We start from the raw sequence: 22,944 nt of genomic DNA, 5'->3' as shown, positions 1-22,944 counted from the left end.
CAAGGGAAGGCCAAAAGCCTGTTATTTATGTGAAATAGTTACTATCACACTGTTGGAATATATGCTACTTTCTTTCCTTGAATAATCTTTTTTGCTTTTCCAGGGTGATTCCTTCCTGTTCCTTCAGCATGTAAGGCAGCACGGTTCTGAATAGGGAGCCAGGCAGCAGGTACAGTGATCAGGAAGCCAGGCAGCAGGCATAGTGACCTTAGTCACAGTACCACTTGGGGCAGCTCTTAGGCCATGGGAACTCTTGAGCTGATGCTTGCAGCCCTGCAGAGCCACCTAAAAGCCAGAAAGATGGGCTGCAGCTCATCAGCCCAGCCAGACCAGGTGATCTTGGAGCCAATAGGAGACCAGCTAGCCTAATATACTAAGTGCTGCCTCAGCTGCTGAACAACTTTTTAAGATTTAGCAGTTGCTCTACAGACGTCTGAGGCTTGGCTTGCCTTCTCCCACCTTCCCTCACTTCCCCATGGGCTGCTGCCTTCCAGAGCCTAACCACTTGCATACCTGTCATATTATATCTCCTGCCTCTGCTTTCCCAACCTATGGTTGCTACCTTTGGGATTTGTCAGGGCTGGTCCATCTATGCAGTGGGTTGAGGTGGTTATCCCAGATGGTGAATTGGTGGAGACCATGGAAGCTGCCATCATCGTCTGCCCTTGCCCAGCCACCAATTGCCAAACAGAACCACTGCTCCTCCTCCCATGCACCCTGGATTTAAAAAGTAAGACAGGAACAAAGCAGAAGAGGAACTTTGGCAGAGAGACAAGTGGTGGGCTAGGGCATTTTGCACTCAAGTCCATCACTCACCTCCATACCTTGACCTCTTATCTGACTTGCACTGTGCTACCTGTCCCAGGCTGTCTTGACTGCCACATTGAAAAATGACCCATGCCTGCCTTCAACCATAATTCTGCCCCCCCCCCACCCCAAATAGACAACCAGTGCCTCCATGAATTTGAATGCTGGCTGCTTGCAAGGCTGACAATATTGGACCTGACACTGTCATCTCCTTCCTCTTGTCTCACTGTAGATATTGCCAGCAGTAAACCATACTTAAATAATTCTGGGGAATAATGGAAATGTTCCTGGTCCAGTCACATTTGAATGGGCCAAAATGCTATGCACAGTATTAAAAAAATATCACAATGCAAAAAAAATGAACAAAACTTTGATTAATTCCCCCCTGATTCTGTTTTAGCACCAGTCCTATATAAGGTAAGTGAGGAAGCACCCTGGAGCTTTGCCACACTACTTATATGGTTTTTCCAGGGTAATCATCTGCCAACATTCCATACAGGATCATTTTGATGGCTTTTAAGATATGGAGTAAGGGCCCATCAATAGCCTTGCCATCTTCTCCCTAGTCTGAAAGGTCCTTCATACAGCACAACTGTGTCCAGCAGGGGCTACTCTAGAGTATTTACATCAGTGCAGGTCATGCTAGTGGTGCACAAGCTCAAGGCAAGGAAGGGTGTTGTTTGCATGCTAGTGTAAGGGAACAGGATGGCCTCTTCCACACATTCTAGAATTCTAGAACTTGATCGAAGTTCCACTGCCATTTGCAGAGCAGGCTGCAGAGAGGCCTAAGTGGCTATGTTTTAACCCAACAGAGAAATTATGGACACTCTTAAATGTCAAACCATCTGACTGCCAAGCATATCTCCTTGTAAATATATTTCCTAGTGATTTTCTTAACCACCGCCCCATCAAATCCATGGCCAAGAGAGAATAAAAACAAAAATACTTCTCTTTCTTGTGCTCCATCGTCTCTGCTCTGTCTACACATAAAGAACGAGTAAACTGGGAAGACCTTGTGAGCCGAAGACTTGCTTGGAATGAGTGACTCAGATCAATGCTGAAACAATAAAGCCAAATGAAAAATGGCTTGCAGTAAACCCAGAGTGACCTTTCCCAAATTGACCAGGTAATGTAGATAAATGCAGGTTACTGGCGATTACCAAGTGCTGACAGCTCCACAGACCCTCAGCTGGCTAAAAAGGAGTCACACAAATAGCCTTCATTCCCTCCCCTGGGTACTTCATTTATGAGCAATTTACAAAGATGACAAAAGTGTTGAGGGTGGGGGGAGAGCATTTGATCAAAAATCCAGTTCATAAGCTGGGTTCTCCTGAGCCCTTCATGTTTTGAGATGTAATTAGTTTATTTTGGAAGTACAAGGGAAACCCTTGGGGCTTTTTTCCTGTAGAATTGTCTTCTCTTGGCTTTCCCATTGATAATCAATTAAAAAGAAAAATAAATAAAGACGTTTTAAAAGTGTATGCAACTTCCATCAGTTTTTAAATCTGTAAGGCAAGTTGTTTATAACAATTAAAACCGAGGTTTGATCACTCACTGTATTCCATCAGTGTGAGAGAGAGATAATGAGAATGTGTGTGTGGGGGGGGTATGTATACATGGGAAATGTGGTTTTGAATAACTCTTAGGAAGTAAGCACATTCAGTATGGAAATCTTGCATTTTTTTTAAAAGTATGGACTTTCATGTGCAATCTTCTGTGTAGTTAGTCAGAGGAAGATATGGTGGTGTGGTTAGGCAGAGGAAGATATGGTGGCCTGCAAAGAGAAAGGTCTAGACAACTGAGTGTTGTTCCTCCTTCTGGTTCCTCTGTTCCAGGTTATTTCATTTTCCAACTTGTTCCAGGTTTAAAATTATTGGGTGTCTAAACCATATCAAGTCACCTTAAGTGGCGCAGCGGAGAAATGCTTGACTAACAAGCAGATGGTTCAAATCCCCGCTGGCATGTTTCCCAGACACCTATATCGAGCAGCAGTGATATAGGAAGATGTTGAAAGGCATCCTCTCATACTGCACGGGAGGAGGCAATGGTAAACCCCTCCTGTATTCTACCAAAGACAACCACAGGGCTCTGTGGGCACCAGGAGTTAACACCGACTTGACAGCACACTTTACCTTTACCTTAAGCCCTATCTAGCTATGATCTGTCCGTGACAAGGGAACCATTTCAAGCCAGTGGCAGTCCTGTTCAAACACTGTTGCTGCTCAGTGCCAGGTAAGTAAATGGTATGAGTATAGCCATCTAGGATTTAATCTGACTAGATGAGGTGGGATGGGCTAATCTCTCAGCATTGTGTTGTGTTGCAGGTTTCAAGGGTGAGCAGCAGCAGCAAGAGGCATGGGTGGAAGGGGAGGGTGGGGAAGTGGCATTGCGATGATCTATCATTATTCCATTCCCTATCAAGATGCCCTCTTTGGCAATTGCCTGATTTAGTCCATTTGCACTTCACGGTGGGAGACCAAGTTAGGACAGGAACACTGTTGGTGTAACATCCACTGCCCAACACACGGGCATAGCATCCATTGCATTAATGGGTTCAAATAACCCAGGCTGCCACGTACCAGGGGCCACACCTGGTGTCCCAGCCAGACCCTTGCATCTGATGTCAGATGTGCAGGGGATGTGTCTGTGTCCACACGGCTCCATTTTAAAAAAGCTTCAGCCGGCGCTGGGTTCCAAGCCTGGCCGGGAATGCATCTCCCTGCCTTTACAAGCAGGGACAGGCACTATCCGCAGCACTGCAAATGTGGCACTGGCTGTACTTTACTCATAAGTGGGGCCCACAGCCCCGTTTGGAATGTGGACAAGCCCCCTGCACATCTGATGTGGGGGTATGGCTGTGGGCCGCGGACCCACAAGCTGCTGAACACAAGCTGCTGAACACAAGCTGCTGGCGACGTCGCTACGCCCCTGGCCCAACAGTCTCCCTATTGAGGTTACTGAGGTAGCCTTGGGGGTTATGCTGGCTTTCCTCCCCACCTCCAGCTAATTGTTCTGGGGATTTCAATATCCATGTCAAGGTTCCTTTTCTGTTGTGGCTCAAGAATTCATGACCTCCATGGCAACTATGTGTCTATCTCAGCTCGTATGCAGCCCCACTCTCAGGCAAATGGGCCATGGGCAGCAGTCACTAGGGAGGCACAAGTTCAAAGTCAGGACTGGGAGAATCATTAGCTCATCAGAGGCTATGCCAGACAGGCAGTCAGGAGCCAGGAGAATCAAGACAAAAGTCAGGAGTCAGAAACACACCAAGGGTCAGATCAAGTAGTCATTAGAAGTCAGAAAGTCAGACAGAAGCCATGAGTTACAAACACACTGGAGGTCAAGTCAAGTAGTAGTCAAAGTCAGGACAGGAGCCAGAAGCCATAAATAAGCCAAAGGTTGAGCCAAATCAACAGTCAAGAGCCAGAGAGACAAGCAGGTAATCAGGAGCCAAAACCAAGCCAGAGGTCACCAAGCAGACAGGAGAAGCAGCAAGACAGCCACACCAGAGCAAAGCCTCAGTATTCCCTGCCAGTGGTGCTCTTTGGACTGGACTTCTGGGCAGAGGTCCAGTCCCCTACATGCCTGGAAGGGGCCTCAAAATGCTGACCGGGGGGGAAGGAGCTTCCAAATGCTATGGCCCCTAATTTAAATGGCAGGATTGGCCATGCAATACATGGGATCTCTTTGCAAGTCAGTGGGAAGCATCTTATTCAGAATCTCTTCTAAAAATAAAAAAGTATTTCCAGCTTTTCCTGAGCAAGTTCTAGTGTAAAAAAAAAATAGTGCATTGCAGATTATTTGGTGCTGGTGGCGTGGGTGAGGGTGGCAAGGGTGGGTGAAAAGGCCTTAAGGTCCAGATTCCAAAATTACCTAGGTGCACCTCTGCTCCCTGCTGTAGGGAAAGGCCAATGAATAATCCCATAGGGAGGGGCATGTGCAGGGCTTCAGTGGCCAAGAATCTGCTGTAATTAGCAGGCTTCCACAAGGGGCAGCAACATGCAGGGCCTCAGACAGAGAATGACACACATTGAGGAGCACCCTCTGGATGTGGTATTTGCTTCTGGGAAGACAGATGGTGATCCATAGGTTGTGGCTGGGGGTAGAGGGGTGCTCCTTGTCATGGATGGATCATTATTTGATAGGTTTTAGATACACAATGATTTTAAACCTCTATGGGGTAGTGATCCTACAAGAATGATCCACTGTCAGAGAATGAATTCCTGAATGTTTCCTGCCATATTGGTTAGTGGTTCTGTTGAAGCTCTGGTTGACCTGTGGAAAGGGAAAATGGCCCAATCACTCCTAAGCATCTTCTCCCACTGATTAGAGTTGAGCCTTCCTAGTTTTCTGGGAAGGTGTGGACAAAGAAGCTGCTAGGGGCTTGAACCAAATGATGGTGAAGGAAGACTTATAATGAATCCAACCAAACACAGTCCTCTGTGTCATATTGTTTAACTTCTATATGAAACTGCTGGAACTGGGAGAGGTTCAGAAATTTGAAATACAGTGTCATCAGTACATTGATGACAAGCACATCTAGCTGTCCTTTCCATCTAGTACCAGAAAGGCTGAAGATGTTCTGAACCAATGCATGAATGTAGTGAAGGCCTGGATGTAATTTAACAAATGTAAACTTAATCCAGGCAGGACTGACGTGGGCCAGGTTGAAGCTGTGTCCAAGAGGGTACTTGCTTACCTCTGGATGGTACACCAGCTGCACTATCCAAAGGTAGAAAGAGGAAGACCCGGCCACAGAAAGCTATGCCTTAATCACATCATGACTGGACTACTGTAGTGCCTTTTAAATAGGGCTGTCCTTGAAGACTGTATGGAAACTTCAGCTGCTACAAAATACAAATACGAATGCAGTGGTTAAGGGGCTCTCAGAGACCCAATGTCAGAGCACATCTCTCCAGTGCTATTTAATCTTCACTGCATTCTAGTATGTTTTGAAATACAATTAAAGGAGTTTCTTATTATCTATAAATCAAAATTCTTGAAGAGTTGCCTTCCTCATGTGCACCTCCCCACCAGCTTCAACAGTGGAGGCTCTGTTTCACACATCCTGCTACCTGTGGATGCTAGGTTGGTGGTAATGAGGAACAGGGTCTTCTTAGCAGCAGCAGCCAGATTATGGATCTCTCTCTCTCCATGAGGTCCAGCTGGCCCCATCATTGCTTGCTTTAAAAAGGCAGCAAAAACGTATTTATTCTATTGGCTGTTGTTATTGTTTGTAAACCACCCAGAGAACTTGCATTTTGGGCGGTATAGAAATGTATTAGATAGATAGATAGATAGAGAGAGAGAGAGAGAGAGAGAGAGAGAGAGAGAGAGATACAACTTTTTAGTGATTGATTATCTCTATGCCTTTTTGTTTTATGGCTGTAATTGCTTTGATGTGTTTTACTGATTTAGCATTCTATTTATATATATGCTCTCAGTCAGGTGCTCAGAGAGGTGTAAAAATCATTAGGGTACTTTTGCTCAAGCTAGAAAATGGAAATTGGATATAAATTTATATAAAAATTTATAAAGTTTTAAGTTTCTAAGTTATAAACTTACAAGCTGATATATATGGGATCCCAAAGTTGGAGTTTGAACCCCTTTTCCATTTTGATTGTGCCACCAGTAGAAATTTATCCATTCAATTATGCTTCATACACCATTGTACCGAACCCAAGCTCACACGTATTTCTGGGTGACTATCAGAAAAGTAATTTAATTCAATAATTTATGTTCCTCCCACAAAATTGAGGGTTTGAATGGTACACTAAACTGTTAAGGTACTTCCTCATGAACTAGAAAGTTGAAGATTATTATATTCGTAGTCCAACTCAGCATGACCACTAGAAAATAGCACCTTTTTGAGTCAACTCTTGAGACATGAACTTCACCTCATAATTGAGTTGAGCATTCCACTCTAGTACAGAGCAAGTCAACCCATACATGCGATCAAATCTTAAGCCTTAGGCATTATCTTGCTCTTTCTCACACCTCAACGAGTTTCTTATTACCCATATATATGTTTAATTGTGGATGTCACATCATTCCACTATCTTAAAAGAAATGCTTTTGCACAACTCCATCCCTCCCATCTCATCTTCTTTCCAGCCTGTTCAAAAACACATCACTAAATAAAATTTTAAAATGTGACAAGTAGAATGCAAGAAATTCATTAAAAATTCAGAAATGAAGCAATTTTAAACTGTCCGAAGCTGAACCATCACAAGAAAAATACAGACACAAACAAGCAGTGGAGAGGCAAACAAGAAAGAAGAAAAGAAAAAGCCCCTAAGCGAGATAGGCCTGTTCCTGCAATAGAGGGGGAAAAGAAAAATCTCCTCCCAGTAAAAACAAAAACAAATCCCAACAATTACTTTAATACCTCTAGGTCATTAGATACAAGATGATGGATAGGCTTCTGAGAGAAAGAAACAGCTACATCCCACAGTAGGGATAAAGCCACATTGCTAATCCTTGCCTTCTGATACAGATTCTTTGGATCATGGGGGCATTTTCAAACTCCACTGGAGATGCTGCTCAGCGTCCATTACTGCTTTACATCATTAATTGATCTGTTTTCTTGCTGTTTATGTTTATGAAAGTACTAGACACTGCACACTCTGCCTAACAAGAATATCATCAAAGCCATTATCATTCTCCCAGCAAACACAGAATGTCTAATGTACACATCAGCATTAATATTCTGTGCTTCAACATCCTGCTATAATTGTTTGCTCAGGGAGGCTGCAGTAAACTTGTTTAGTTCTGTTCTTCTATTTTCAGCAGACTTTCATGCTCCCAATTTCCATCCAAATCAATAATTCTATGTTCCCACATGATAATAAATGCAGATCCATAAACTGTACTCAGAGGTGGGTGAAAGGTTAATCCAGTGTAGTCACTGCAGAAGCTACTTGTATGTGGAAACCCAGGGTTTCTGGCCTTGCTGCTTAGCCAAGGAGCAGATGGGGTTATCCCCAAAGCTAGCGTACTTCACAAGTTTGTTGGAAGGATAGTATGAGATATCCCTATATATACAACCCCCTCTCCTTGGAAGAAGGGCAGTATGGAAACATCAAGAGTAAGACCACAATTATAATTCATTTCTGTGTGTCACAAGTTACTGACAGGGGTGATACTGATCAGTAAGGAAAAACCAGTCACACTAAAGAGTTTAATTTTCCATCTTCAGTTATGTTTCTTATGAATGCTATTTAAAATTGTAATTTGCTTGACATCCAATCAGCAAGCAATGTGGATTCTGCTGGAAATCTGCATGGTGGCTCTTCCATGTAGCAAGCTGTTAAATACCGGCTGTGGGTTTTGCTGTTCCACGTAGCTAGTAGATATAGTTAATTTTCTGCACATTTAAGAGAAGCAAGAGGGTGGGGGTGGGGGATTGCATACCAGTAGAAATCAAATATTCAGTACTGGGCAAAAAATCATCACATTTATTGATGATGATGATGATGACGACGACGACCACTACTACTACTTAAATCTGCCTTTCTTCCATGAATTCAAGGTGGTGATAATGGGTTTTTAAACATTCTCATATCGAAAGGTGCAGATCCCTACTAAGCATTTGAGGAGTTCCCCCAAACACTGTTCCCTCTAAAATACATGTACGTGTGTGTGCACCAAATCCCAGCCCCCTGTGCAGAAGATACTGGCGGGAACGCAGTCTCTGCTGTGCCCGCCACCCCGTCTCCCCTCTTCCTCCTCCAGTTCCGGCTGCAGATCTCACAAGATCTGCAGCCAGAGGAGGACAGAAGGGAGGAGGCAGGATGGGGGGGCTTCCTGTGGCGGCAGGATGGGGGGGCTTCTGGACTCCCAGTGGCTTCCTGCCCTGGGAGTCCAGAAGGAACCCAGAGCTGGGGGCCTGGAGGTGGTGTGGGGAGAGGAGGATGGAAGGCGGCAATGGCAGCTCCCCATCAGTGGCGGCTCCCACCAAGTAGTCTCCATCCAGAGCTGGGGGTGGGGGAGGAGGATGGGAGGCAGTGTCAACTCCCCCTGTAGGGGAGAGAAAAAGGGGGAAAAATTGTTTGAGAGTGAGTATGCATGAGTGTAGTGTAGTGTGTGTGTGTGTGTGTGTGTGTGTGTGTGTGTGTGATGTTTGTGTGTGTGGTGTGTGCACAGTGCTGCTGCCCAGGATAAACTTCTCTCCACTCACTACTTTGAATAATTAGAGGAACTGCCCCAAAGTGCTTTTCTGTTCTCCTAAAGCATATTTGCTTCACTCCAAAACACCCATCTTTCCCCTCCCTACAAATTCAAGTGAGGAATTGCTCCTCAAGCTTTTCCTCTGTCTGCACCGCTGCTCCTATCTAGAACAGCATAATTTCAGTAAAGCTGCTGTACTTGTATCATGTACCTTCAGATCATGCCTGGTTTTCTTTCAGAAAACAGTCACATATACAGTTATTTATCAAATAATGAAAACATGATCATAGTAATTTCTAAACCACCCCTATCAGTGTTATTCTACATAAAAGTAAAGATGCTCTCGCCTGAAATAAAAAGAGAATGTTCTTGCACTGACCCTAAAATTTTGCTTTCTTTTTTGTATTGCTCCTTTCCTTTGTCATTTAGACTTTAGATCACTTTTCTTTGGCAAACATTGTTCTCTTCCAAGTAAGCTGCTTTTTTAATATTATATTTATTAACTATTCCCCCCCCCTCAAGTTATCCTATTCAAAGACTTAACCCATAGATCAGCATTTGTATTTGCTTTGACAGATAGCCATTCAGCTAGATATTTCATGACAACTTTAGGGCAAACTGAAGCATACTATATTGCCAATATGGTACAGCCTTATTCCAACAGAAATGAATGTTATATGAGCATATCTGTTCCTTGCTATGCAAATTAAAAGCAATTTGAATATACTATATGTGTTGTTATTATTATGCTTCCATAAAAGTAATACACAATGCTAGGCAAATTTTGTTCAAAAAATTAATTGGGTCTCTGTACTACACTATTCATATCCATATTCCAAATCCAGATGAAATGCAGGAAAAATAACCTTCATAGATATTACTTAGAATTCAGATTCATCAGTCCCTAACCTGTATTTAGGTTCAGGACCATTGCCCTTAGTAGGACTACTCTTGGTTGCCTTAACTTTCAGTTAGAGTCACTTTTCTAGAAGTTTACAAACGCAAAAGGGAAGAGAAGGCTGCATCCAAATCAAATGCTGAGAAGTAGGAAGCAATGCTAACATGTAGGTATGTTTTCATGTTGGGTTTGATATGTGGTAGTGGTGGTGAAGAGGGTAGGGAGAGAAAGGAAGGAAGAAAAGAAGAAAGGAAGAAAGAACTCTTTGAAGCCATGGGGGGGAAAGCAAGTATGTATAGGTATAACAGTGTGCATGGTATAACAAAATATACTGCACAAATAGATGTGCTAGGATAGGCTAGTATTCAAATTATTTATATACATAATTCTGCATGTGTGCTTTTATATTCTAGTATTAACCAGTAGGATTAGAATATATCTACGTTAGGACTTTTTGTTTGGTGGCAGAGTACATGCCTTGAATGCAGAATGCCTTGAATGCAGAGTTAAATAAATCTCTATTGGCAGGGCTGAGAAAGACCTCTGCCTGAGACTCAAGAAAGTAGCTGCCAGTTGGGAGTAGATAGTCTTGGAGAAGATAAACCAATTATCTGACTCAGTAAATGACAGCTCAATATATGTTCCTATGCTCTTCTGTGCTATAGAAGAAGTGGAATGATGCAGCACAGAACAATTGTGTGTCCCCCCTCTTTAAGTGATGTAAACTACACTGCCTGTATCATGATCACAGCCCTGAGCAGTAGCATGGCATCTGACTCTGAGAAAGTGGGGACAATTGAGCCAGAGGAACCAACTCCCATCCTAGCCCATACCCCAAGCTCTGTTGCCTGCCAGCTGGGAGACCACAGAACCAAAGACTGAAACCAGCACACATTGAGCCCGAGTCCATCAATGAACTGGCATCTTCCACATCATGTACCTGGTGCTTCTCCAAGTCTGCACAAAAGCATCTACAATGGGTCAGGAGATGGAGCAGAGAATACATGCTAGACTCTAGACTGGAGGACTGACCCTTTAAATTTATCCAGGCAAGGAAGGAGAGTCTGAATGTGGTTTTCTGAACATGGAAATATTGAAGACCTCATCCCACCTCTGGCCTCTGTCAGAGTAAGTTGTTCACTGGGAGCTATCCAGGGTCCTGCAACCTGACTGCCTTGCCTTGCCTTGCCTTATGGGTTCCTGGTCAGTGATGTGCGAATTGATTTGGGTACAAATTGATTTGTACCTGTATCTAGCTATTTTGGGTGATTTGGAGACAGAACAAATAACTCCTGTGGTCCATTGGCTAGATTTGGGTCCAAATAAAATCGTGCCAGATTTGATTTGAATCAATTTGAGATTTGGATTCCTCCTATGAATTTCCCCAGATTCCCAGCTTTCTTTTTCTTTTTTTAGAGCTAAGCCCTAACCCATGTGGAGATGGTGTTATGGAGCAAAATGTGTGGTCACTATTTTTAAAGTGTTTGGATTCTTTGGTGTATAATAACTTTTCCTCAATGAATCCCTATGAGGATTCATTACACACCTGCATTTCTTCTATTAATTTTGACTGTCTGTCAACTGCCATGTGTCTACTACACCCCCCTCCCACCCACAAGGCAGTGGTGTACTGCACAGTTTATGTTCTAGGATTTTTTTTCAAGTATTTAGACTCTTTCGTGTCTAATAACCTTTCCTCATAATGAATCCCTATAAGGATTCATTACACACCAAAGAGTCTAAATACCTCAAAAATTCCTAAAATATAAACTGAGTACCCAGTGGCTTGGGGGGTAGTTGGCACATGAGATTCCACTAATTCCCCACCCCCACCCGCAAAAAAGTTGGGTTAAAATGAACAGAAGGGATGAAGGTGTGTAATGAAGACACCAAAGAATCTAAACCCTTCCAAAATTCCTTAAAAATAAACTGAGTACCCCAGTGTGGGGTGGTGGTGTGCTGCTTAGTTGACACATGGCGGTTGACAGTTGGCACTGTCCATTGACAGTCAAAATGAACAGAAGAATTGAAGGTTTATATTATTATGCACCAAAGAATCCAAACACTTGAAAAATAGTGACAGCACATTTTGCTCCATTACTCCACTTCTACAAGGGCTAGAGCTTAGCTTTTAGGGTTAGGATAGGGTGCCTATGAATCACTCTTCCCTCTAAGGCATGCGCACATGCACACGCTCAGAAGTTTTTGGATGTCTGCTCAGTTCAATTTAGAACCCGCTCATGTTGAATCAGGAAGGCCCGATTCTGAATGCAGATGCGCACACACTGCCTTGATACTGCTGCCCAGAACAAAACTCATTCTGCAAAGAGATGAAAAAAATTAGAGGGACCACTGATTTGAATCCCCATTATTTCCCATGGTGGAAATATACAAAATCAGTAAAAACTAAAACAAAATAGTTAAAAATCAACCAAGTGCCCCACTGCCTTGAAATCTGAGTGGAAGGTGGCACCAAATTTGGTGCCCCAGGACCTTTATAAGTGGTACAAATTAATTTGAGGGGAGAGATTTGGCACAAAACAAATCAGGGGTGATTCAATTTAGGCACAAATCGAATTTAAAAAAATTGATTCGTGCACATCCCTATTCCTGGTTTCAGGACAGGACATTCTGTCTTCTGTCAATTAGCCTTCTGTGGTGCAGAAAGATGGTAGTCCAGAAAACCAAGGCACAGCCATGCTTTGGAGGAACTGGATGTCACGAAAAAGGTTATTCATACTCCAATGCTTTGTGGAAATGTACCCTTGGAAATGACAACACTGTAAGCAGTTACTAAGAACTGGCAATAACAAAATGATCTATGCTCAGCTATCTGTCCTGTGAATACTTTTAGGATGAAAGAAGAGAACTGCTGTCAGACACACTCACACAACCCACACAAACACTAGCCTTCATAAAGTCTGTGTATGTTAACTTATCTACATCTTTTCCTTTCAAGTCCCGAGTCTGGATTGCTTAAGGCAGTAAAATCAATTCATCATAAATAATAAATTAAGCTGCGTTGTAATGCAATTTAGATATTTATGACCCAATTCTGTCCTACATAGACTTCAGTGGATTTAGAGCTGAGGGCTAAATTGGGCCAAACCCTGTTTTGTTACTTATGTTGATGCTCCAAGCTGGAATTTATATATTTACAGGATTCTTTCTGCATATGTGTATTTTAAAAGAAATCCCAGTGTCACCACAGTTTCTTTCAACATTGCAACTATATTAAAAGATAGCAAGGAAGTTGCATATTTTAAGCGTGTGATGGTCACACAGATCAATTGTAACACCCACTGCCACAAGTGTGACAAAAAGGAGTTTAACACACTGAGCAAGGAAGTTTGAAATTGAAGAAATTTTGAGTAGAAAAAGCACAAATACTCCCCTACATTTAGATGTGAAGGTGTTTTGAAAGGATATCTGTTTGTTTTAAAACAGGTACCTATACAAGTAACATGCCATTTAATAAGGTCTGTTTATTAGTTTTATTTAATTGTGAATGAAAATTCTCAGAGGAACTAGAAAGTGGGCTCCTATAGACTATCAGTGATGCCCACAGCAATTTTTTTCCAGATGGTGGTAGCAATTTGCAATGTATAACTCTTCTCAAATGCTGCCACCTAATGGCTGAAATAGAGTACCATACAAAGAAATGGAATCACAAGTCAAAAGCAGCTGATAGGAGAGGAGGGGTGGACTTCTTCAATTATTAGTTACTGAAGGGATCATGCCAGCTACTTTTTAGGCCTTCTACTAGATTGGTTTGCTCCTAACATATTTACATTAACATTTACAATTAAACTGTTTTTTACTATATCTGTTTCAAGATAAGCAGATCATACTTGTTTATTTTACTGGATAATACTTAACCAGCAAATAAACCAAATTAGCGATACTAACTTGCTCCATGGACCTGAATTCGATATGCATAAAAGGTAAGGTGTGCCATTGAGTTGGTGTTGACTCCTGGCGACCACAGAGCCCTGTGGTTGTCTTTGCTAGAATACAGGAAGGGTTTACCATTGCCTCTTCCCACGCACTGTGAGACGATGCCCTTCAGCATCTTTCCTATATCACTGCTGCCCAATATAGGTGTTTCCCATAGTCTGGGAAACATACCAGCGGGGATTCAAACCTGCAAACTGTGGCTTGCTAATCACGTCATTCCCCCGCTGCGCCATTAGGTGGCAGCTGTCAAACAGGCATATACTGAACTTATATAACATGTATCTGCTGACACTCAGACAGGGCCAGCGCGTTCGCTTTCACCAGTTGAGGCAAATGTGATGTGCTGCCCTACACTCCCCACTGGGCCCACCCAACCTCCCGGGTCATAGCCTGTCCCTGCCCTGCCCAGCTCCCTGACCCAACCTCCTGGACCAGAGTGCTTACACCACTCTGCCCCCCCCATCTCACTGGTCCTGGTGCCTCACCTCTCACCTTCTGGCCCATGCCATTGTTTGTTGTTGCAGGCCAGCCAGGCATGGTACATCCAGCAGCAGCTTAACCGGCTGGCCATCCTTTCTCACTGCTCCGGCAGCAGCTCACTCACTCACTCTCCCCTGTCTCTTCCGCACCAGACTTGTCTGCTTTATCTTCTCAATTTCGGGAGCAGACAAAACAAACAGGTTTAGTACTGCACAGACAGCAGGAGAGCACGGGAGCGGTTGCTGGAGCAGTGACAAGAGGTGGCCAGCCACTGAAGCAGCCGCTGAATGCACCATGCCTGGCTGGCCTGCAACTACAATTATTGGTGCAGGCCAGAAGGTGAAAGCGGCTAAGCAGAAGGGGTAATGTTGAGGACAGTGTGGTGGGAGTTGCAAGGCTGGTGAGGGGGTGGGGTGAGGGGAGACAGGGGTGAGCAGCAGAGATGAGGTAGCAGGCAGGTTAGGTGACATTCATGCGGAGGGTATCCACACTCACCGGCCCATGGCACACGCATTGGCTGAGCCATTGCCTCATATAGTCACATGGGAAAGAGGTTCCTGCAGCCAACTCTTGGCATCTCTCTCTCTATTCCAGAAGTTAATCCCTTCAGACAATTCTGCATCTTCAATGCCTCGAATATTTCTACTTGGGTACTTCATCATCATCTCCAAAAACTCAGTATGTCCAAGAACAAATCTTTCCTCGCAAGCGTTTCCTCTCCTTATCTGACAACTTTACAATCTACTCTGTTGAACACGCAGCAGTACTCAATGACAACCCTTCCCTTATAAGTGTGAAATTCCTGGTACAGAAGATGGTGGGATACTTATAAGATCTGACTTGTTACATCTTTATACAATAACAGAAAAGGTATTGTAAACTGTTTTAAATGTTTTAATTATTAATTGGTTTTATGCTCTTATAGTTTTTGTTTTTAACTGTTAATTGATTTTGTTTTTATTTTAATGTAAATCGCCCTGAGCCATTTTTGGAAGGACGATATATAAATCGAAAAAATATAAATATAAATATAATAATTCCTCTCCAGCCAGTGAAAAACCAGAACTACGACTTGGAGTTTGCCCATTGCATGTGTTGTTATTATAGAGTATGTTAAACTGTTGGCTCTCCCAAGACTATATCCCTCTCAGAGTGATGTACAAAACACTACTTTCTTTAATTATACCTATGCAGTATTTAAAATCACGATTGATTTGCTAACATAAATATCACACAGGCCAGACAGGATAGATTAAAAAGGAGGGTATATTTCTTTTTAAATAAAAAAATCAATTTTTAGAAATTTAAATCAGATTTTGAAAAATTAAATTGGGCTTTTTCATGACAGTGAATTTAAGGGCACTAAACTGTGTGTTGGATTGTGGCCAATGAACACATCTGCACAAATGTTATTGTGGATGATTCGTGCTGCTGCTGAAAAAGGGTAGAGTACTCATCCAAAGTGCAGCAAAGGGATATTTTTCTTGTTCATCTATTCTGTTTCTGGGAGTGCTCTATTTTTGAGCCAAAACAGAGTGCTTTGTTTGAAGTACATGGCTTCATAATTTTTGCTCCTGAAACTCAGTAAACCTAATATCAGAAGTAGACATTTGTTCAAGAAATGGCAATTCATTCTGAGACATGCTGGAGAGGTAACTCGGAAGGTACTACATACACTTGCTACATACAGAGTTTAAACATATGATCAGGGATAGCTCCTATATTAATCCATTATAATGAAAAATTAACAAGAGAATGATTTTTCTACACGATGCAAGCTAAAGTTATGAAGTCTGCCAGAGGCCTGAAGCCAAAGATGTGGATGGTAAATTATGATCCATATATGAAATCCAGCCGGCTCCAGCTGTAGCCTATGTCCCTGGACTTCCTGGCCTAGAGTCCTCCCAACTTCCAAAGCATCCTATGTGTGCTGAATCTTGAAGTGCTGTTGCCAGAGCAAGAGAATGCCTCATGGGCAAGTGAGTGCATTTCCCAGGTACCCTGTGCAAAGGAAAGCACCACACCTCTCTCCTGACCCCCCTCTATAATATTCAGCAAGTAGTGTTTTTGTGCTGCTGCCTCCTTCCTCCCTTCTCAAGCACCCTGGGCAAAGTGAAAAAGTTACATTTCTGTAAAGTGTTTTCTTCATCCCATCTCCAGCTGGAGAAGGAGGTGGTGGGCAAGTTAACAGATGCACTGTTCCTGATGAGTCTTCATGGCAACAGGCACAGTACAGTATACAATAAAGTGTTCCCAGACATACTGAATAAGCAGAAATCTCAAAATCCATTATTTACTAGAGTTTTACTAACTCCTTCACTTTTCTGAAGGAAAGCTGAAATACTACAGTTGTGGTGTAGCTTCCCACCCCCACCCCCAGCCCCGACACACACACATGCACACACACTGCTTCAGCATGATAAGCAAGCAAATGTGTGTTCAGTGGGAAACACACCAGACTCATTACCCTGGAATCAGGTCTTAAGCTTGCCCAAATAGGAGTAAATGAAACAATGGAATGCAACCACTATATAATCAATATATGCCATTAATAACATGTTTATATCTATACCAGTGGGCTTTCTCTCGTCTCCTGGTTTTGTTTTGTTTTTAACTTCAGTTATCTAGTACACAGACACCAAAAAAACCCTCCAAACCCTTCATATCACATATTCACACATTACAGAAACCACATGCAATATTCTCCTATATGGAAATAATCTCTGTATAGGAAATCCATAGTATGTGAAACATATACCCTTTTCATTTGTACCTAATTAATTTTCTCAATCTTTCCATTATGCTCATTTATCATGTTTTTGATTAACCAGTGGAAAACGTGTGGAAAAGCAGATATATATGTTTTTAAAGTGTAGTTTAAAATGCTGGAAGCAGTTCAGAGCTGTTATATATGTTCAGACATTTTGCCACTAAAGAGATTAAGAATACATAACTCAGGATTGCATCTTCAATAGTTAAGTTAAATTAAATAAAATGCAAATATGTTATATGTCGTAAGCCTCTCTTAACCCATATTTCCATCACCAAGTAGTAAATATTACTTCCTTTGGATCAATTTCTAGCATTTATTATTATTTTTAATCTAAACATGTTTTTAAAAAATACAAGTAAGCCATCACTCTAAAAAAATAATCCTCAAATTATGCTCTAGTTCACGCATTTAAAAGTGGAAATCCTGATCTGAACATTCAGAATTGATGCACATAGGTGGTGTCTGCTGTCTAACTGCATATTCGTCTCATCAAAAAGAATAGCACTAGTTTACAAGTTCATCAGTCCCTTGCCCTGAGGTACCAGTTATAAAGCAATGAAAGGTGACTGCTTAGATGCCACCGAAAGATGAGTTTGGATGGGGTGACGTGTCAAAGCAAGCATAGGAGAAAGAGAAGAAAAACTTTTCTGGAACTGTTATTTTCCAATAGGTAGAACTAGTCATCAAGTCGATCTCGACTCCTGGTGCCCACAGAGCCCAGTGGTTTTCTTTTGGTAGAATACAGGAGAGGTTTACCATTGCCTCCTCCTGCGCAGTATGAGATGATGCCTTTCAGCATCTTCCTATATCGCTGCTGCCCAATATAGTACCAGTGGGGATTCGAACCAGCAAACTTCTACTTGTTAGTCAAACATTTTCCCACTGCGCCATTAGGTGGCTTGGGTAGAACTAGTACAAGAAACTAATTCACTGCTACCTCCTAGTTTGGGATAGGTTCTCGACTATATAAAGAGAAAAATCGTATTATTAGAAAAACTTCAAGGACTGGAATCTCTTGATTAGCTAGATATACAATGAGGCTCTCCACACGAGAGCTGAGGAGGGTTCTGCGGGGAGACTGGGCTTGACCCGTTCTATCTGCAGGCAACCCAGTAGCTAGCCCTGGGCAGCTGGATCAGCCGCCCACACGATTAACAGCTCCATCACGGAGCCGGTAGGGTCGGTGGGGATCAGGAGCTGCCCAGCCCCCGGAAGTCCCAGCATGCTCCGCGTGAGTGTGCGGGGCATTCTGGGGGGACCCCTGACACTAGGAAGCCTGTTATAGCCTTCAAGTCAGGGGTCTACTCATGTGTCACCATGGCGGCATACAATCACCAAAACGGAGGTAGCGGAGTGCTCACTCAGTTTAGCTTGTTTAATGAGGGGGCAATTAGGTGGGCTAGCTGCCGGAAGCCACATGTCTCATGGCAGTTCACATGCGCGGAGGAAACCGGGCTGGGCTCCCTTAACTCTGTTTCCTTGGCGGATGTGAATAGCCTCAATGTGTTTCTCACGCAGCTCCATGGCTACATAGCACCAGGAATGCATCGATACCTTTTATCAAAAAAAATTGATACTGCCCAGGCAATTCAGGTAAACATTTGCCTCATAAATTCCTGCTACCTTTCCCCCACACCAATCATTCTGTATATTTTTATGTTTGCAGCCCAACTACAGCTCACTTCCATCTCTTTACCATTCATCTGCCTATCAGTATTATAGGTTGTCTACATTTAATCTGCTCTCTAAGATTTCCCTCTTATTTATTTACTTGTCCAAGGTTTTTTTACAACATTCCTCCAAATTGTTCTTATACTGCAGCCACTTCCTTTCACTGTTATTCATTATAAATTTCAAAATGCAATTGTTCTTAATCTACAGTTATGTTGATTATGCCTGTGCCCATTTACCAACTGTTTTGCATATTTTCCAATAGTGAGAACTAGTATTTAAGAGAATGGTTCTTTGTCATAAAACACAATACCTTTAGAGATCACCTTGGGATGTCCATCTATGGTTGCCATCAGCTCAACTGGTGGGGACTCCAGGTCTCCTCTATGGCTGACGTGTGCTCCACGTCAGACTAAGAGCCTCGCCATCTATGGCAGCCTTTAAGAAGGCACTTAAGATGCGCCTTTTCAATCAAGCTTTTAGTTAAATCTAAGTGAGATACTAAAATTTTAGTTAAATCTTAAGTGAGCGCTCCCTTAACTTCATTTTTTTTTAAATTGTGTGTCAACCGAGGCTGCTTCAACACTCGGGGCTGGGGGCTGGGAGGGATCCCCATAATGCACTGTGCACTCACATTATCAGAGCTCTGGGGGTGGGGTGACACACAGTGGTGAATCCCAGCACCCTGACCCCTGGACAAGCCATCGGTCATCGGGGCAGGCTATTCACCTGCCCAGGGGAGGCATAGAGAGCATTTGTGGGAAAGGTAAGTTAAACCTGCCTTCCCCGAAGACCGCCCTGGAGCTCTTCTCACTGATCGTGAGAAGAACTCCCTTGTTTTCTGGAGACTGTCCCTGTAAACCCCTTTCCCTATTTTGTCTCTAGGTTTTCTGCTTCTTGCCTTTTTTTTCAGGTAGGTTTCTAGGGTTGTCATTCATCAAGATTCAGCTCCCTCCCTAGAGTCTCTGGAAATCAAATCTCCAAATTGGTGGGTGATTTCGTGTCTCTTGTGCTCCTGTATGTAAATGGCTGCATGACACTAAGGCGCTATGCAGAGCAAAGCAAAGCATACAGCTGCTGGAATCCAGTCTTCAGCAATTTGTAATAGTATTGGGGGTGGGATTTGTGGAATACTCCTTGGTATAAAAAGTTGATAAGCAGTTGGTATAAGAAGTCACAAGTATATCCCTATTTTCAATCTGTTGGAGGGCATGGACTTGGCTCATCTGCTTTGGTAGTCTGTGATAATGGGAAGCAGTGTACCCTGTAACAGGGATTCCCAGATGTTGTTGACTACAGCTCCCTCAATCCCCAGCCAAAGGCCATCGCAGCTGGGGATTTTGGGAGTTGTAGTGAAAAACATCTGGGTCTCTCTATTACAAGGAACACAGATGGGGAGGAAAGCTGGTAGCAAGCATTAATTGCCCCCTTTGCTAAGCAGGGTCTGCCTTGGTTTGCATTTGAATGAGAGACTACATGTGTGAGCACTGTAAGATATTCTGCTTAGGGGATAGGGCTGCTCTGTGAAGAGCATCTGAATGCCTGTATGCAGAAGGTTCCAGGTTCCCTCCATGGAATCTCCAAGATGGGGTTCAGAGAGATGCCTGCCCATAACCTGGGAGAAGACACTGCCATTCTGTGTAGATAATACTGAGTTAGATAGATCAATGGTCCAACTCAGTAGAAGGCAGCTTGCTATGTTCCTAACTTAATAGCTTTTCCCCATTTGTGGCATGCTTATATGCCACACTTAAGGTTGCTTCACCACATAGCCTACACACGGTATACCACACCTTCCTGGTTGCTTTCCCACACCTCCTTACACAGGCATATCCTTGTTTTCATCTACGAAATATTGAAGGATATGACATGGAGCTTTCTTTTAGTTGTCATGGCTAATCGCCATTGATGGACTTCTCACCCATGAATTTGTCTAATCCTTGTTTTAGCAATCTAAACTAGTTGCCATCACCATGGCTACGTATAAAAAGTATAAAAGTAAAGAAATTTGAGAAAAGGAGAGGGAAAAATGTCTTAAGTATTCCTATAATATTTCACTGAAACAGCTCATGAGTCAACATGTTCTAGAATGCTTAGCAGCAAAAAGGCATAACACGAGTAAAAATATTCATCAACTCTGATTTTAAAGACTATTATGTATATTCTGATTGGATCTGTTGACTATTGTTTTTCCAAAGATGAGAAATGCACAAGTCATTGCGATTACTAAAATAACAGGTTGATTTGCTGCAGGTGTTTTAGTGGCTCGTAAGATCCCTCCGGCTGTGTCAAAAGATATGTGGCATCTTCTGAACAGACAGGCCCTACTCCAAAGAACAGAAGCAGAAGGCATAATGAGCAAATAAAAGTAAATCAAGATGAACTGAAGATCAAAGTGGATGATTATACTGTACTGCAAAAGCTCCCAAGGTCATCAAGAAAAGACCTGCAATTTTGGACAGTTTCCCAGTGCACAGAGACAAGGAAAATGTCTGTTTCATGGGTATCTGTCCTTCTTTTCATTTTGATCAACAAATGATTACAGGCATATCATGAAGTGAGTTGGATTAAACCCTTTGGATTAACCTCAGACACAGATTGACACATTGGATAATTTCTGCTGTGGGTGCCATGGCATTGTTCATACCTGTAAATCACAGTCAAGCATAAAGGCAACCTTTCTATTTCTTACTTTGAAAATATGATCATCTGTGAAGTTGTTGTCAAATCCATCTCTAAGAGCTACTCTTTGTATGCGAGTGTCAGAGCTTTGTGGAGGCAACCTCGCTTTAGTCAAAAGTAACTGAAGCAATGACAGTTAAGCTAAAGGCACAGTCAGGAAGTGTGACCTTACATTCCCACTGTACTGAGGGGATTTCCAAATGCATGCATTGAAACTCAGAAAGTGCAGTGATGTTATACTGTATATAACCTGATCATCCTAAATCACTGTTAACATGCATGTGGATGCTTTACTAAGGAATCAAACTGAATCCAAACTGAAAACCAGACCAAACCACTACTTTGCTCCTTGATAGGAACAAGAACCTTAACCATTATTTGAAAGTATTTCCTGACACTTAAGCCTTATAAGTTGTGATTGTATGCAAGTACAGGATCTAAATATAAGCCTGACAATCTGAACCTAAATTTTGTACTGTGGGCCATTAATACAGATAACTTTTTTGTAAGGAAGAGGCCTACATTTATAGCATTTTGAGATTTCAAGTGTTGGTAGATATAGAGGTCATTTACACAATCAAAAAATGTGTTTGACCCTGGTTTGGTAGCTGTGTGTGCTCCCAATTTTTGGTTGTGTAGGAAAGGAGGAAAGATAGGAGGAAAACCTGGGTAGAAGTAATTGTGTGGAAGCAAGGTAGAAGGAAAACTTTAGTAGCTTTTCCTCTTACCTTGCTTCCACACAATCACTTCTACCCAGGATTTCCTCCTACCTTGCTTCCACACAATCAAGAATTGGGAGCACACACAGCTCCCAAACCGGGGTAGAACACAGTTTTTGACTGTGTGAATGACCTCATATAGGTCATAAAATTTGGGCAAAAGCCCTAGAATATGAGCCAGGCAAAGTTAAACACATAAGTTTCATTTATTGCAATAGGAAATATTTAACTAGATGCTTAAATCATCCACTGAAATCCAGAGGATTTAAGATTGCTTAACTTTGCCTCTATCACACCTATTGCACCAGGGTAGTATAGTGGTAAGAGTGCTGGACCTAAATTGGGAAGACCTAAGTTCAAATCCCTATTTAGCTGCAAAGCTTATTGGGTGACCTTGGACAACTCACTCTCTCTCCCCAACCCCCATAACCTCTCTCATAGGTTATGAGGATAAAGTGGAGAGAAAGACCATGTACACTACCTTGAGTCCTTTGGAGCAGGGTTTCTTAACCTTGGGCTCCCATATGTTGTTGGACTACAACTCCCAGAATCTCCAAGCAAAAGCCATTGCAGCTGAGGATTCTGGGAGTTGTAGTCCAACAACATCTGGGGGCCCAAGGTTAAGAAACCCTGCTTTGGAGGAAGGGTAGGATGAAAATGAATAAAATTTTATGATTTCAATTCCAGCAAGCAAATATGGTAAGCTGCTGTGTTGATCCACTAGAAGAAGAAGACTGTATAGCAATATGGCCAACCAAGATGTCACAAAGTCATGATCAAGCTTTCAG

The 22,944-nt window shown here is 42.6% G+C and overlaps 1 protein-coding gene and 1 long non-coding RNA gene across 8 annotated transcripts in view; one reads left to right on the top strand and one right to left on the bottom strand.

Annotated features, from left to right (window-relative positions):
* The window catches only part of ADGRB3 (adhesion G protein-coupled receptor B3), a 668,379-nt gene that overhangs the window by 466,537 nt on the left and 178,898 nt on the right, over positions 1-22,944 (bottom strand). The window lies entirely within an intron of this gene.
* LOC128340904 (uncharacterized) lies at positions 116-21,476 on the top strand. The gene is made up of 3 exons (XR_008314074.1): positions 116-169; positions 14,906-15,181; positions 21,009-21,476. It is a non-coding gene; the product is annotated as an uncharacterized LOC128340904 (long non-coding RNA).

This window comes from Hemicordylus capensis, chromosome 1 (assembly GCF_027244095.1).
Source record: "Hemicordylus capensis ecotype Gifberg chromosome 1, rHemCap1.1.pri, whole genome shotgun sequence".
Taxonomy (NCBI): Eukaryota; Metazoa; Chordata; class Lepidosauria; order Squamata; family Cordylidae; genus Hemicordylus; species Hemicordylus capensis.
This window is presented reverse-complemented; position numbering and strand designations above follow the sequence as displayed.